This window comes from Passer montanus, unplaced genomic scaffold, assembly GCF_014805655.1.
Source record: "Passer montanus isolate IOZ18808 unplaced genomic scaffold, ASM1480565v1 scaffold36, whole genome shotgun sequence".
Lineage (NCBI taxonomy): Eukaryota > Metazoa > Chordata > Aves > Passeriformes > Passeridae > Passer > Passer montanus.
Window position 1 is genome coordinate 8,332,938 of NW_024368374.1, and position 16,121 is coordinate 8,349,058.

A 16,121-nucleotide genomic window follows, 5' to 3' on the forward strand; every position below is an offset into this window, starting at 1 on the left:
AGCATTAATAAAGATTGCTGGGTATTTTGAGTCCATTCAGGCAAGCCCTGCAAGAAAGAAAAGGTTACCTGCTTCATTAGTCACCAGCAGGGAGCTGACAAAGTGCCTGCTCCAGCTCAGAAGGAGCAATTCTGCCTTCAGCTGCCAGGTTTGCACAGTTCTTCCCCAATATAACTCCCACTGCCACACGTTTTGCATAAAGAAAACGGGTCCGCTCTGGGTCAGCCGAGGTAAAGAAAATGATGGTGTTTGATGGGTGACTTTGCATGCTGCTGGGCCAGCACGTGCCCAGCCACAGCCACAGGCTGCTTCCTACCCTCCCTGTGCTTTTCCCTGCAGCAAGGTCCAATATGCTGGCAAAAGCCCTGACCTCATGGTGGTGTGACTGCCTGATTGCCGTAGCCTTGCAGAGTGAAAATTTTGGTGGAGGAAGTTTGGCAGTGAAGCAGAAGGAGAAACTGTGGCCTTTATCCATTGCAGTGAAGCAGGGTTTGTTTGAGCACTTAGACAAGGAAGCCATGCACTCTGTATGGCAATGAAGGGAGCAGGGAGACACTTCTGGAAGACTTGGGTGCTCTCCACTGGTGCTGGAAGAGGCACAGCAGGAAGAGACTGAGACAACACCATCCAAGTGGCCAAACTGGACAGCTGGGCTTTCTGTGCTCCTAGTTCTTCTTTCCTTCAGTGTAATGGAGCTGCTTCTTCCAGCAGAGAATGCTTTTTTTCGCAGTGGTTATTCCCAGGCCAGTGCCTGGCATTAGGCATCAGCAAGGATTTCAGTTATGTCCAATATCACTGCCTGCTTTTGGGGTGCTTTTTCTCACCCTCCATCAAGCTCTGGGGCAAGTGTGGGTTGCTGAGGTGATGCCACAGGGTCACACATCCTAACCCACGGCATTCCAGCTTCTGTGCTGCTCTTCTTGTGACTGCTGAGGTCCTGGGCTGAGCTGAGCAAAGGGACTCTGTAATGCTGCCACCAAAGGCACAAGCCAGAGCATGTTCTCCTCAAACACAGACTCCCTCAGACCAGGAGGGACTTTTACATCCCCACATAATACACATTTGGGGTTTTTTCACCAGGTGCCTTTTTGGAAGGGGTTGCACCTCACCATGAATTTTCCTGGGTACGTAATGGTTAGCATGGAGAGGGAAAGGGCCGTGTAGAGATGCTCTCTCCTTTCCAGTTTGTGTTCATGTTCAGTTCATTTCCACCCTCCATACAGCGTGAGCACTTTTGCCACAGGGCCTTCTCCTAACTTGATGACTAAGAAGTCAAAATCAACATAGAAATAGTCCCCCAACTCCTACATAATTTTTTCTTTTCAAATTGGAAGAGCCTGGCTGTTTTTGTAAATGCTGGATGCAATCACGAATGTTATATTTTCTTGTATAAATTATCCTTGTGTATTGAAATATAAACAGCCAGTGGGAAAGAAATTCAGTGTACATTTCTTTCACTATTCAAGGCAAAAAATGTGTACTTATCTGCTGAGAAATACTCTGCTTGTGCAGTGAAAACCAATCATCAATACCAACTTGCCAGCATTTTAATGATTGCCTGTGGGAATCCTGGAAATTATAACATTCAATCATCACAAGAAGATCATAGAAAAAATAACAGGGACCAAGAGCTCCTGTGGCAAGTGTAGCCAGTGTTGACAATGACATTTAGTAGTACCATTAAATTTCTTGATTCTGGTGTTTTTGAAGGAAAATTAAGGCAGTCTTAAGAAGATACTGGGACTAGAAGTGCTATTGATGCAGTGAGTCACTGTGTGCCCAGCCCGAAGTCCCCAGGCTCTGAGAGAAACCAGGTGCCCGTGCCCATCCCTTGGGATGCTCTGGAAGCTGCAGAGCTTGGTGCAGGGCAATGCTTCCACCTGCTGACACACACAAGGTCAGACCAGGCACTTTCCTCTCATGTGCATCTAATCATCACAAGAAGATCATAATAAAAAGTAACAGGGACCAAGAGCTCCTGTGGTAAGTGTAGCCAGTGTTGACAATGACATTTAGTAGTACCATTAAATTTCTTGATTCTGGTGTTTTTGAAGGAAAATTTTAAGGCAGCCTTAAGAAGATACTGGGACTAGAAGTGCTATTGATGCAGTGAGTCACTGTGTGCCCGCTTGATTCTGGTGTTTTTGAAGGAAAATTAAGGCAGTCTTAAGAAGATACTGGGACTAGAAGTGCTATTGATGCAGTGAGTCACTGTGTGCCCAGCCCGAAGTCCCCAGGCTCTGAGAGCAACCAGGTGACCATGCCCATCCCTTGGGATGCTCTGGAAGCTGCAGAGCTTGGTGCAGGGCAATGCTTCCACCTGCTGACACACACAAGGTCAGACCAGGCACTTTCCTCTCATGTGCATCACTGAGAAAATGTTTTGTGTGGCTGCCACTATAAATTACAGTGCTAGGTGAAGCCTACTGCTGTGGATGTTTCAGTTCCTTGGCTTCTTCCCACAAGACTGTCCTGGGGAAGGGATGTTTATGTGCTGGTCTCCATGGCAGTTTACTTGGCAATGCCCAAGAGGTAAGGCAGAAATGAGAAAATATCAGACTGACTGCTTCACACTTTCCTTTACTCAGGACAATTTATCACAATGTAATTGAGGCCTAAGGAATAGAGAGACAAAAGACAAAGCATGCTGGATAACTTCCAGGGAGAGTAACTTTAATAAAGTCTAGTAAGGGATAGCTGCTCATGTTGCAGCTTTCACTCAGTCAGGTTATTCAGAGGGTGTCTTTTTCAAATTTAAATATGTACCACACAAGCAGAATAGGACAAGATTTGTCTTGGTTTTGTAGGAAAGATTACAAGACCCAAAGGAAGCAGCTGTGGCCTGGGATCCCTGCAAACCTCCAGCCCTGGATGCTGGAGGATAAATCTGGGAAAGTAACAATAGATTACTTTTATTACAATTATTACCCAGATTCCCTGGGTCTGTAGCCATTGTCCATCCAAGGCATGGTAGTGAGCCAGATGTCCTCACCTCATTTGCTTGTATCACTGAGTCTTCAATTACTCTATCAAATTCAATCAAAATTGGCAAATAGATTTGCAAGATATTAGAGGGAACAATCAGACAGCAGAACCCAGGGCAACAAATGTGCATGGTGTGTGTCCATAAAAAGCCAGGCTAAATCAAAAATCCAGTGCTCGAAAAGATAGTAATGGAGTTACTTCCTTGGGAATGTTTGCTGGTTTCCTACAGAAAAAAAAACCCAAACAAACAAACAACAACAAAAAAAAACCACGTTAATTTCATTTTTATTGAATGGCATTCATCAGAGATTGTCTCCCACTGGTAGTTCAGGAGGAGAACCCGTGTATTGTTTTGCGTAAAGAAAATTTTCCTTTAAATAATAAATACATTTCTTTAAAAATTCCAGTCCTCTGTTCCCCTGCTTATCCACAAAAGTAACAAGTAGCCCAAATTAATGTGAGCAAAATTTACCCAAAAGCCCACAATATTAACTGGGAAATTCCAGTACTCTTGAAACTTGCAGTAAGAGAAAGTGGAATTACTAAAAATATAAAAGCCAAAGTCCCTATTGAAGTCCATGTATTCTTTGTTTATGCCACTACAGAGTATGCTAGGCAAATGTGTAGAGTTTGCAAAATCCTTTGAGAGTCCCTGAAAAATGAAGTGGGGGATAAAAAGATTAGCTTCTCACACAAGGGCATAATAAAGCTACTGAACATTTCTGTCTTAATTGTGCTTTGTGCTAGAGTATAAGGGAAAGTTACCACAGCTGAATAAAATACTAAACTCTCCTAGCACCAAAATGCCTCCTTTAATGCAACAGCAGGAATATAAACCTCTCACTTATAAGATATAGTTGACAGAAAAGGCTTATAACTCACAGAGGTTTTACATGGAATAAAAAATTTTAAAAGGCTATAAAGTTACTATTATTGAAATATGATCATCGAAATCAGCAGTTTAATTTGCACTTCCGCACATCAGAGTTAATATTCCCATTGCATACAGACATAATGAAAAGTGTGTTCCATTGACAACAGAAGATAACATTGTGTGTTTTCATTTTTGTATTTCATTTCCTCACTCATGAAATACAGCTTTTGCCACCTTTCAGTGCATTTGTCCTCCTCAGCTGGAGGATAGTGAACCATATTTAACACCGTATCTGTTCAACAGAGCTGAGAATGGTAACCCTCCAAAAGGGAGGAGCACAATCCCTACTTGTAGCCTTAACTCATGGGAAGCAGAACCATGTGTTTGCTGTGGAGTAATTATGGTGAATGAAAAGGAGAAAAAGCAGGAATACCACAGAACAGCTGAGTGACAACAAATGAGCTAGGAGCTGGAGTTCAGTGCAGTATCAACGTATGGAGTGAGGAGTCTTCATTGCAGTTGTCTGAATATGTGATTTCTGGAAAAAAAAGTGAAAAAATAAAAAGCTTGCTGTGCAGCTGAGCTGAGAAACAGGATTTTGTTCACTCTCACCAATGGATAAACTGAGAGTCAAACAGAGGTGTCTACACAGGAGTTCCCGTTAGGGTCTGCAGAGAGGCATGGTCTGATATGGTTCCCTAAGTGCATCCCACCTGGCCCACACAAAAGGATGTAGGTCTTGTCTCGCTAGACTTGCGTGGAGGGGTCATTGAGGACACCTCAAGCAGTTCCAGAAGCCTGTATTTACCTGAACAGTTCCTGCACTGGCTCCATCTGTGCTGTGAGGTGGGGCTGGACAGCTGCAGCCTGTGTAGGTGCCCATATTGCTGACAGCCTCATTTAGTTATCTGCAGTGGGATTCTAAAGTCATCCCTGTGATCTGTGCAGGCAGGAAAGACAGGAGTTGGTTAAGTTTGTGTTTCTTTCTTCTGCAGGGCTGTGTTGGGGTGGGAGGTGGGGTGTGCTGTCCCTAGCACAAGGGAGAAACAACCCTCCCCTCTATGCATCTGGACATGTGTATATTTAGGTAATGCATTAAAATCTCTACTTTGAAAGGTAAAATCCTGCTTTATGTAGTCACTCCAAGTCCCATAAACTAGAAATTATCCCACTGATTCCTGATGATCATTGCCTGCCCACAGGCTGCAGGTGAGAGGCCCGAGGTGGGAGTTTGTGCCCATAGGATACTTGTGAGAAGGTGGCAGCCAAGGCCATGACTTCTCACAGCCATGTCTTGCCATGCACAGAACAGCTCACGGCTCAACAAGAGGGCATCTGGAGCAGGCTCTAAACACTTTGTAAAGTCAGATTACTCAACAATGACATTTCCCTCCATGCCAGTTTCTATTTGAGCAAGAACCAAAGGGGGTTCCCTGGGGATCCCAAGACCTTCCTCTGCCAAGGAGACCTTTGTGGGAGCAGTTATCCAGGCAGCTCTTGCAGTATAACAAGTCCAATGGCATGCCAAATCCAATGTTTTGGGATCCCTTTCAAGGACTTTTCATATCCTGGGCATCAGGTTCCAAAGGACTCAATTTTAGACCTAGTTGCAGTGGATGAAGGATGGATTAGGAGCAGCTCAGCTTGGGGCTGTAGCAAATCCAGCCTCTGGCTGATACCTGAGCAAGAAGGCTTATGCAAATGAGCCATTTCTGGTGAAATTCCAGGCCTATTGTTGCTTCTCCTGATGAAATTATGTCTCAGAGGTGTGCTGGCATTTAGGCTCAGGTTTAGGTTTCCCCATCCAAAGGGGTTTGTGAGTGAGAGGCAAGGCTTATTTGGGCTGCAGACACGTCTCACCAGGTGGCACTGTGCTCACAGGCTCAGGACAGACCTGCGGAGGACAAGTGTCCCAGCAGGAGGTGTGGAGGTGTTCATGTGGTGTGTCGATACACCAGCAAGTTCCCAGACCTGGCTGGGGGGCTGCAGCTCCCCTTCCACAACCTTAGCATGCCTCCACTCAGACTCCACTCAGAGGTGGGGACAGTGTTAAAAGTCACGTTCACTTGTGCATTGGGTGAGCTCCAAGTGCCTCCAGCACAGATCTTGGAGAAAACAGGGAAGCAACACGTCCCATGCATTGAGGACACCAGATGGCAACACCATTCACGTGGTGTCTTTTGTTTCCACACTGTCTCCTTGGGGCAGCACTTCCCTAAGTCCTCTTTGACTGAAAGGAGCCATAAGGCTCACAGATGTAGCATGAGGAGTGGTGGATTAGTGCTGCCAGGGCATTTTAAAAGATCATTAAAAAAAGAGAGGTGTGGCAAATCTGTTTTTTCAGCTCAATCTGCAGTGTTCAGATAGCTTAGACTAAGGGCATAAGCCTAATCCATTTAAATATACCAAGGATAAAGAATTGCTTATGCAAACTAATCGATAAAAGACTTAAATCAAGTGAGTATAAATGGGCCATTAAATAGAATCTGATTTCTAAACCATCAGAGCAGCAAGGGTAGGAAATGACTTCTCATTATGTATAGAAAATGTCTTTTGTTAGGCTGAGAGGACTACCAGATGCATTATTTGATCTGGAAGAAACTGGTCTGAAACAGCAGATCATCTACAGTTGCTCCAAGTAATTCATTCAATTAACCAACTGAAGGTCTTACTGTGGGGCTTGGTTTTTTTGTTTGTTTTTTTGTTGTTTGGTTGTTAGGGTTTGGCGGTTTTTTGCTGGCATTGATGTGTTTGGAGTAGGTTTGTTAGATGATTTCTCATGATTTCTGGAGCTGTGAGGCCACGCAGTGTGGAGAGGGTTGTGGGCAGGGGTCAGAAGGCTGCCATGGAAAGACCTCTCTGCATCATATTACTGCTTTTGTAAGGTGATGATGTGATGGAGCAACTGTGAAAGGACATGGAACCTGGCTTGATTCACCACTGGAAGGTGCCTGAAGTTCCTTCCACAAAACATATGGCATATACAGAGCTTTGCTCTAAAGTCGTGAAGACATTTTGGGATTCTGTAACTCCTGCCATCTCATTTTCTCTAAAAATACCTACTTCCCAAATCCAAAGATACCTGAGCACTTGCGGCAGCAAAAGATGGCCCCTCCTGTACACAGTAACTTTTCCAAGAACACAGGTGCTCCCTTGAAAAATTTACCTCCACATGAGCAGAAATTAAAGCCTTTGGACAAGTGAGGAAATCTCTTTAAGACAACTCCATGTGTTGGTCAGAAAGTGATTACTGCTATTTTAGTGATGGATGAAGGAGCCCTGAGGCAGAGCAGTCACCCGCCCACTGTGAGGTTGCTGTCCCTTGGTTTGTGTCTTTAAGACAACTCCCTGTGTTGGTCAGAAAGTGCTATTTTAGTGATGGATGAAGGAGCCCTGAGGCAGAGCAGTCACCCGCCCACTGTGAGGTTGCTGCCCCTTGGTTTGTGGTGCAAGTGGCAGTGCCACACATTAGGTGGCATCACGATCTAGGTGTGACATGCATCCATGTCCACAGCTACTGGCCTCCTGTCTGGGAATCAGATCCAACTGCAGACACTGAAATGTTGCTGTTGGGATGTCCCAGCTGCCTTAAGGCCAGTGGAGAGCTGCTCTGTACAGAGCCACTGGGATCTGTGGTGGGATCCAAGAGGTGAGAAGGGTCCTAGAAACACTCCATTCACAGAATCCATCCAAACATCCAAGTTCCAGTTGTGCTTTTCCTCAAAAAAAAAAAAAAAAAAAGGTGTTGAGAGCTTCCCATTTCTTATCCTTGAAAGGAAAAGTTTTTCACTGATGTGCCAGAGAACAAATTTTTATCCATCTAGTCCTTCCCAGGAAGGATGTTACTGGTAGCAGTAATGTTGAAAGCACATTTCATCTCCATATATTACCAGGAAATTTGTGCTGAAATGACAAAGGATGAGGAGTTGAAAGCTGAAGGACCCTCTTTGTCCTTTTTAGTAACAGAATTTCCTTGGTGAGGAGGAAAGAAGAAAAACAGAGGAGACAGAAATAATATATCCTGCTGCTGAAACTTCACAAATTTATGACAGGCACTCAAATGTCAAAAACTTACACACAAAGGTTTCATTCACCATGTCACCACTGCAAATGGTGTTTATTGTGCTGTTTGTTGCACTTGCACCACCAAAACCTCTTGTCTAGAAAAACAATATTTTACTAAAAATTCAGAAAGTATTTGACTAAACAATATTCCTTCCACCATTAGTCTTTCCCAACTATAGTGTCAAACAGGGACCTCTAGTGGGAACACAAAAACATTCTGGAAAGAAGAAACAGCTCCTGGAGGAGGGGATAAAGCAAACTGAGAGAAGAAAGAAAAAGCTTTCTATTACCATTTACAAGAAAGAAAATATCTCACCGGGAAAGAAGACTGAGAGGGTGTCCCAGAGAGCAAAACTTCCTTCATGAACAGAGTTGTGTCTATCTGAACTATTCCTGTGCTGTTTTCTGAAGTTCAGACAAGGAAGTATTTTAGTAGAAGCTGCTTCTAGCAGAAGAATTGAGACATTTGAAAACACCTTGAAACAGAAAAAGCTGGAATAGATTTCCAAGGGTTATGTCCTAGCAATCACGATGATTTTTAATCTTGGTTTCTCCTACAGCCCCTTGAAACATCTCATTCTTCATGTCTGTCCTCAGTTCCTGGCTGGATGGTTGATTTTGTCATCAAAGAATCTGGGTGAATTTGGCTCAAGGTCTCACTAAGAGGTCACTGTGACTCAGTGAAACATTCTACAGCCAAACAGAAACTGAACACTCATGTCTAAATTTTAAGACAATATCAATAGAAAAATTGTGACAACTTCTGCCAGTAAAGAGCCTGGTTCACATCTTGCAGGATCAGGGCCTGAGTTGCACTAAATGTATTTAAAATGTGCATAATGAAAATATTGCATACCTTCACAGAGAAGGTGTTCAAATTACCAAATTTTCAAAAACTGGAAACATAAGTCCAGGTTAAAATACCTGCTCTAAAGACAGATCTGATTTTCTTATCTGCTCATCCACCACTTCTTGCCAATGACTTCAGTGGAACCAACCCATTTAAAAGTCAGGCTTCTCTCCTAAAGCAAGCTTTCAGGTAGACTTAGGATCACAGGTTTTCTTTTGAAAACTGTCTGGTCTTGGCTGTATCTGTGCTCAGCTCTAGCTCCATCACTTGTTTTAGTTCAAATAACACAAGATACAGTAGCTCTTCCCTTGGCTGCCAAATTTAATCATACAACCGTAAGGACACAATCTGAGAATGTGTCTGACATTTAGTGTGTGTGCTGTTTGTGTCTTCCAGACAGTTTTCCAAAGTAGGGAAGCTAGTGAGGATAATGAAACCTGCAGATGGGTTGTATTATGCTTCAGAAGCAACCAGCATGAATATGGAGCAAAGTCCTCATTTTGGCTCATAGCCTGCCAGGAGCCCAGTGACTCCTTCCAGCTCCACCCAGCATCACTGGACTTCCAACCAGGTTCCAAACTTCGTGAAATTCTGTCACTGTAGGTGAGCAATGGATCACAGTCACCAGTGGGTATCAGAGACCCAGCTGCCATTAGGACTGCACTTCCCTAAATGTTGTGTGTCTGTTGTAAAGTTTTCAAAATTGTGTCATGCTGCTGGTAAGTTTTCCAGCAGCATGACACAATTCTTTGGGGCTTTATTTCTTTTGATGGCTAGAGACGGTAACAGAGAAGAATAATAAGAGTCTTAACAAGTAAAGACATAATTTTTTTTCAAGTTCGTTTTGCATCTGTTCACATAAGGCCTCTCTCTAGTCAGAGAACAAATCTAAACTAACATGAGGCTTGTTAGCCATTAGTTCTGCACTCTTAGACTTGTCTGCAGAAAATTATTTCAATAGCAACCAAAAGAGTGTTTGCAGACTTGTGGAACAAAATTATATAATTTAGTCATTTTCTGTGAGACAATAATGACATTTTAATTTAAAAATGTACTCTGATATAATTACCCCACATCTTTATAAGTCTGCCTCAGGAGCACAGTAAAAGAACAAATGGCAATATTTTTACTGTACTGTGTGAGAAAAGGCTCTCAAAGTCTTTTTTGTATAATTTTATGCATGTTCAGGTGATGGAAGCCTCATAAAAGCAAAGTTATTTCCTGATTTTCTCTGATCCAAAGGAATTTTTAACCACATGACTTAGAAGCAGACTCCAAGGTGGGACTCACTTACACACCTGGGTGCCCTCTGCCCAGTATGTGTTGGGATATCTCCCTAAGCTTCCACCTGCAGGTCCCAAAGGCCATGGGGTCTCCTATGTGTTGTCTTCTAAGAGACCATATGCAGAGGGGTTCAGTGTTAAAATTGTCACTGGGTGCTCCTGTTTAGATACCTGGATTGCTTCCTCCATGTCAGAGCCAAATGTGTTTTCCTAAGAAATTTTCCAGCTGAACTTTGAAAGGGCAGGAGGGAAGAATAAATGATTCTTTGTTTCTCCTTGCCTTGCGTTGCTGCTCCTCTGCCATCCTTTCAGGAGCAAGGTTTTTTTGCAAAGAAACCAGGCTGAAATTGTTGCAGAGAGCAATTTTTATTTATAATGCAGTCTACTCCCTCTGTGGAGCTGGAGGCACTGTTCAAAGTCATAATAAATCTAATGAAACAGGATAAATAATTAAGCCCCTTGAACCCTAGCTGTAGAATTATGAGGTAGAATGGTGAACAGAAAATTAGATTTTTGTGATCTTTTTGTTGTTCAAGTTTCATGTGATTTTGAAAGCTGTAAATATTTTGGGGGAGTCTGTGAAGGGCAGGAGACTGCCAAGGGTCAGAGGGACAAAAGTAACTCGAGCACCACAGGGAAAAGGGCAGAGGTGTCTGTCCCTCGGATGGGAACCTGCTGATCTGAGATGCAGGGAGCAGTGCAGTGCAAAAGGCTGGCCCACCCCTCTCCAAACCAGCAGCCCCTGGAATCGTGGTGGGAAATGACTTAGAGAAATCCCAGGATAAGAATGTCTGGAAAGATCAGCTCCTCTGGGAGAAAGACAAGGCCCTTCTAGATAAGGATAGCGTTCTGTGGGAAGAAAAAGAAACTCTAGACACATAAAACAACTCTCCTGGAGAAGATAAGGAGGAATATGAAGTAGCCTTAAGGATTATAAAATGTCCATCTTCCTGGAGGCCTTTGGTCCTGAGAGAGAATATCTCCACAGGGAAAAAGCATTAATTTTTCTGCTAGGCTCAGAAACATGTGGCAAGCCATGCATACTGAAGTGTGTACTTTTTTTAAGTAGTGATGAATTTCAACCAGTTCTCTAAAATAGTATCTGTCATCCTTGGTATAAATGGAGGAGTTTGAGTGTGGTTGTCTTTAAAGCCATTGCACCCAGCTTTTCAGGACATTATTCATTCTTTTGAGGTTCTGCAGCCTGAGGAATGGGGTACACCTCTGGTTTCCTGGCCTGTCAACAGGACATTTGTGGGTGGGTAAAACACCAGAAGGTGGGAACTTCATGGCTGAGATCATTTGGAACTCAGAACAGCTCACCTAACTCAGTGCAGCACATATCAACTAAATAAGACACTGATAAATGGTAGCAGTCAGATCCCCAATATTTAAAGGTCACAGTTAACACTTGAGTCTTTTTGAGGCAACTTGTGCTGTCCCACCAGGTTTGGTGGAACATTTAATTTCCCACTGCTCTTGGGAGCATGATGGGAACATTTACCCTCTTGGGTGAGCCTCCTTCATCAGGTGTCTGTCTGAGCCTTGCTGCCATGGGAAGAGGGCAGGGAAGAAGTGGGAAGGATGACAGAAATCGAGTATGTGGAAAAGATGCAAGCTGGAGGGAAAGTTGGCAGCAAATCCTCAGCAAGAGGGAGGCAAATGTATCAGTTTGTGTATATTTGTGTGTGTAAAAGCAGGAGAGGGTGCACAAAGGGACTGGGATTATTATTCCTCTGCTGAGCTCATATTGCCGGTGCAGGCAGGAGCCTCTGACAGAAAATCCTCAACAACTGTGACACAACACATGGTCAATATTTAGCAATATCTCATAAAATAGTTTGGGCTGGAAGGAACCTGTAAAGTTCACCTAAATTTCAACCCCTCTGCAATGAGCAGATCCCTGCCCAACCTGACCTTGAATATTTCCCGAGTTGGGGTAGCTACCACCCCTCTGGGCAACCTGTTCCACTGCCCCACCACTGTGGTTTTATGGGATGTGAGTGCAGAACCAGAGCCTTCTGCCAAGCTTTAGCACAGCAACTGCAGCTTTTATTTCTTCTTGAAAAACCAAACTCAGATGTTTGATGTTTTCAAAGGTTGAGCTGTACAGGCTGTTCTAGAGACAAATCCCTCTTTGGCCGTCTGTACATCCAGAAGGAACATGGGGGACAAATGCAACAGTGGAAAGTACCAAGTATTGAATTTTTCTCTGGGATGGTAGCATTAGTAGCTCATTCTCCTTCTGTACAGGATTTTAGCACTGAATAGACTCAAGGACACAATGTAAGAAGTCTTTGTAATTGCTGTTAAAGAATCTAATACTTCTGTGACAGTCAGGCAGTCTCAGGCCGTCACTCAAGGCTGCCACTCAAGTTCAATCCTTTGTGATATACTAAAGGATAGGGCTGCCAGTCTTGTTTAATTTTGCTTAAGTTAAATTATGCACTATGTCTTTCCTGTCAAATCCCTGAATATTTATTGCTCAATGAATAACCAGTCCATAAAAAAAGCCAGCTGATTCAGCTAGGGTAGGAATGTTTTGCAACCTTGGTTATTATTATTCTGTTATTGCCATGTAAGGCAGAGATGAAAATGACCTATTAGACCATTCAGTGCAACTTCCTACAAATTCAGGACTCTTACGTGTTAGAGCTTTATTATCAGGTGTTACAGAGAAAAAGAGCCTCTCAGAAAATAACAGTATTCAAAAAGCACCTGTCACTTAATACATTTTAATGTCAAAAAGCTAAGAATTTATCTCAGTTATTCAAATGCACACGTCAAATTAACATCCATTTAAACTAAAATTAGGTGTGCTCTCTCTGGCAGAGAGCTTGAAGCACATGAAATGCTCTTAGGAGAGCTGCTAGTCACTTCTGTCACAGCAGAGCAGAGCAATGCTTCCTTTTCTGGAGCTGTCGGTGACAATACAACTGGTGAGAAGTTTAAGACATTACACAGTACAGCACAGAGGAGCCAGAAGTTCAGCCAGAGAAAAGCATAAACCTATATGGTTTTAGATTGCTGGTAGCTCCTCCCAGAATTTTACATCCACTTGGTAGCTCCAGAGTGGCCTTTGCTTGGGTGGCATGAGAGAGAGACCGCACCTGCTCTCTGGCCAGCAGCTCTGGACTGAGGATGAATTTCAGTCGTGAAGGAGATCTCTGCTAACTCTCTCGAGTGGTAAAGTAATGAGAGGAACAAATAAAATAACTCCCATATTAAAAAAAAAAAAAGGTGCACAGTTACATTTATCACCTCTGCAACGTGCACAGGGAGGCTGTCAAGATGTGACATTCAGAGTGAAAAACTACACCTCTCTTGGAAGAGCAAGTCTGCTGATCTGGCACAGGTTGGCTGGAGGGACCAGAAAAAAATTGTAGATGTCTGAAGAACTGAAGATGACTGAAGGAAGAACTCACCTAGAGGGGAAAGATCTAAAGAAGCTGCCAAGCCCACCTGTGCCTCAAAAGCAGCTGTACCTGTACTGCTCTGTGTAAACACTTCTCTAAGCCATTTTTCTTATTTAATTCCCAGGACTGGTGTTTCACAACCATCACTTTACCTCTAGGATTTTATTTACATTAATATAATGTGGGGGATTTTTTTTTCAAAGTTCTGCTCAAAGGATTCACAGCAGGATATTTTCTGCTCCAGGCCACAACAGAAGTGGAAATTATGGACTGCAGCTTTGTTACGCTAAAACCACAGAACATCCCAAAGCCCAAAGTATTTTACAGAGGGATGACAACTCCTGCAGAAAGCAATAAAGAGATTGAGTCAGTAGTGACAAATCAGGTTAAATATTTGAATGGGGGAAAGAAATAGCTCCTGAGCTCACCTGCACAATTTTGAAAAGCAGCAGTGTCATCAGAAAGCATTCCTGACACAGCCATGGAGATAACTTCGTGGGAGAGACAGAACATGCAAAATGGCAAGAAGTCATTTAAGTCAACTGACACGTCTAGATGTGTCACAAACCGGAATGGTAAGAGTGACAGAAGAAAATTAAATTTATTCAGTATACATGTGTGTATATTTAGCTGTAATTATCGACTCTATGTGTCAATCATTGCATAGGAGGAATGTCAAAAACCTGTAAGGCAGTCCTGTGAATCATGGGAAACTGGGGGTATGAAGCCCATCCAGCCACATACAGAAATTCTGCTGCTGTTCTTCCAGTAATCCTGACTGAATTGTTAAAAGTCAGTGCAGAGAATTTCCACAGAAATTAAAGAAAAATATAGAATACAGTGACTGAAAAATTCAGATAGGAACAAATAACCATACTTGAATCCTTCAGAAATTAACATCTAATGTGGGTTAAAGAAGAACCATGAGGAAACTGTATTTTAAAAATAATTCCATAATGTTGCAAATCTCTCTATTTCTCCCTTTCTCTCCCTATTTCTCCTCTCTTTTCTACTTTTTAAAATATTTTATTTATTGATTGAGCTAAAAGTATGATCTGCAGAGAGAGAGGGAATTAGAGATTCTTGATGTCTGGAGATTTTTGACAGGGTTTTTGTTCTGATCCAGTGATTCACTCAATCTATGCAGTCCCTCAGAGGATCCAAAATCCCATATAAATCCATATTCACAATTAAAACTGGGATTCTGCTATTACTAGTTCATGAGGTGCATGAGAAGCAGACAAAGGGAGCACTCAGAGGAAGTGGTGAATTTGAGCACAAGCACACCTCCCCTTGATGACATGGGGTTTTGTCCAAAAAAAAAAGACAATACAGATTTCCACCCAGGATCTTAAAAAACCACCATGGCAGCCTGGATGTGTACAGATAAGCAGAAATTGTATCTTGGTTCTTCAGGTTTGCAATACATGACACAGAGCCACCAAGCAAGCAACCAGTTTCCCTGGGGTGCAAATTGTCCTCTTCTTCTTCAAGATTGCTGTGTGTGCACCACTCTGTGTGTGTTCACAGACACAAAGCAAGAGAGGAAAAGTGACCAGTCAGTGTGTGCAGAGCAGGCAAAGCGCTGTCACCTCCCTGCCCTGCCCCTGCTCTATTAGAAGTGTTGTGTGAATGACCAAGTGCAGGAGCCATGCAGCCACGGAATTATCAAAAAAAACCTTTAAGGCTGTGGAAACAGGTAAGAACACTCCTTCCCTGCCATCACCACCTTCATCAGCACCCTGCACCTCACCACACTTCTCAGGAACGGCGTGCTCACGGCTGCTCATCCTCCACATCTTTTACATGAGCTACAGCATCATGATTTTGCTATCCTGCTTTCTGAGTGTTCTGGCGTGGGAGCTTTTCAAGAAGAATGACTATTATTAGTCTTCATCTTCATGTGAATGTTACCTTTCCAGAGCTCTGCTAAGGTAGCCTGAGAAGACCTAAATGGAAATTGGGTAGAAAAGCTGTTATTTGGCTGCTCTACCTGACAGTAAATTTTCAGTTAGTGTATGGATTTTCTCTCACATTCCTCAAGATTTGTGGCTTGACTGTTGTACTTCAGGAGGGAAAGGTGTGAACCAAGGTAAAGTCTCTCTGGGAGCACAGTGAGTGCCTCTTTTTTGAACATGCTCTGTCTGCTGACTTGACAACAAGAAAACCAGCTCTCCCTGCATACTCCATTGCAATTTCCAGCTGCAGTCCAAACACACCAAATCCACTGAAAAAAGAGCCATACATCCCCCAGTTGCTTCATACCTGTCATATATGCACCAAATGTGTGTTTGAAGTGACCTACATTGGCTTTACATCATACCAAGATCCACAATATTTTCTTCTCTGTGGCACTCAGGTTTGCATCTATACAATTAACAGCGATGTTTAATTTAAAAAGCCATCAAAGCAGCAGCCTGATGGAAAGGCTTCAGTACTGTGAAATCAAGAGATGAAGAAATGGTCTGAGCTTTTGCACGGCTCACTCAGCAGCAGCACTTCCCTGAGAGCAGCTGCAGCTGAGGGCTGGTAGGGGTGGGACTGAAGAACAGGGCAGATCTCACTTGAAGCATCCACCTTTTCCAAGGATGGGGAGAGGGAATTTATGTGAACTGATCTTCCTTCTAATGAAGGCATAAACAACAAAG

The 16,121-nt window shown here is 43.1% G+C and overlaps 1 long non-coding RNA gene across 2 annotated transcripts in view; it reads left to right on the plus strand.

The window, feature by feature from the left end:
* The window catches only part of LOC120505818, a 54,527-nt gene that overhangs the window by 25,660 nt on the left and 12,746 nt on the right, over positions 1-16,121 (plus strand). The gene's annotated exons all lie outside the window — the stretch shown is intronic.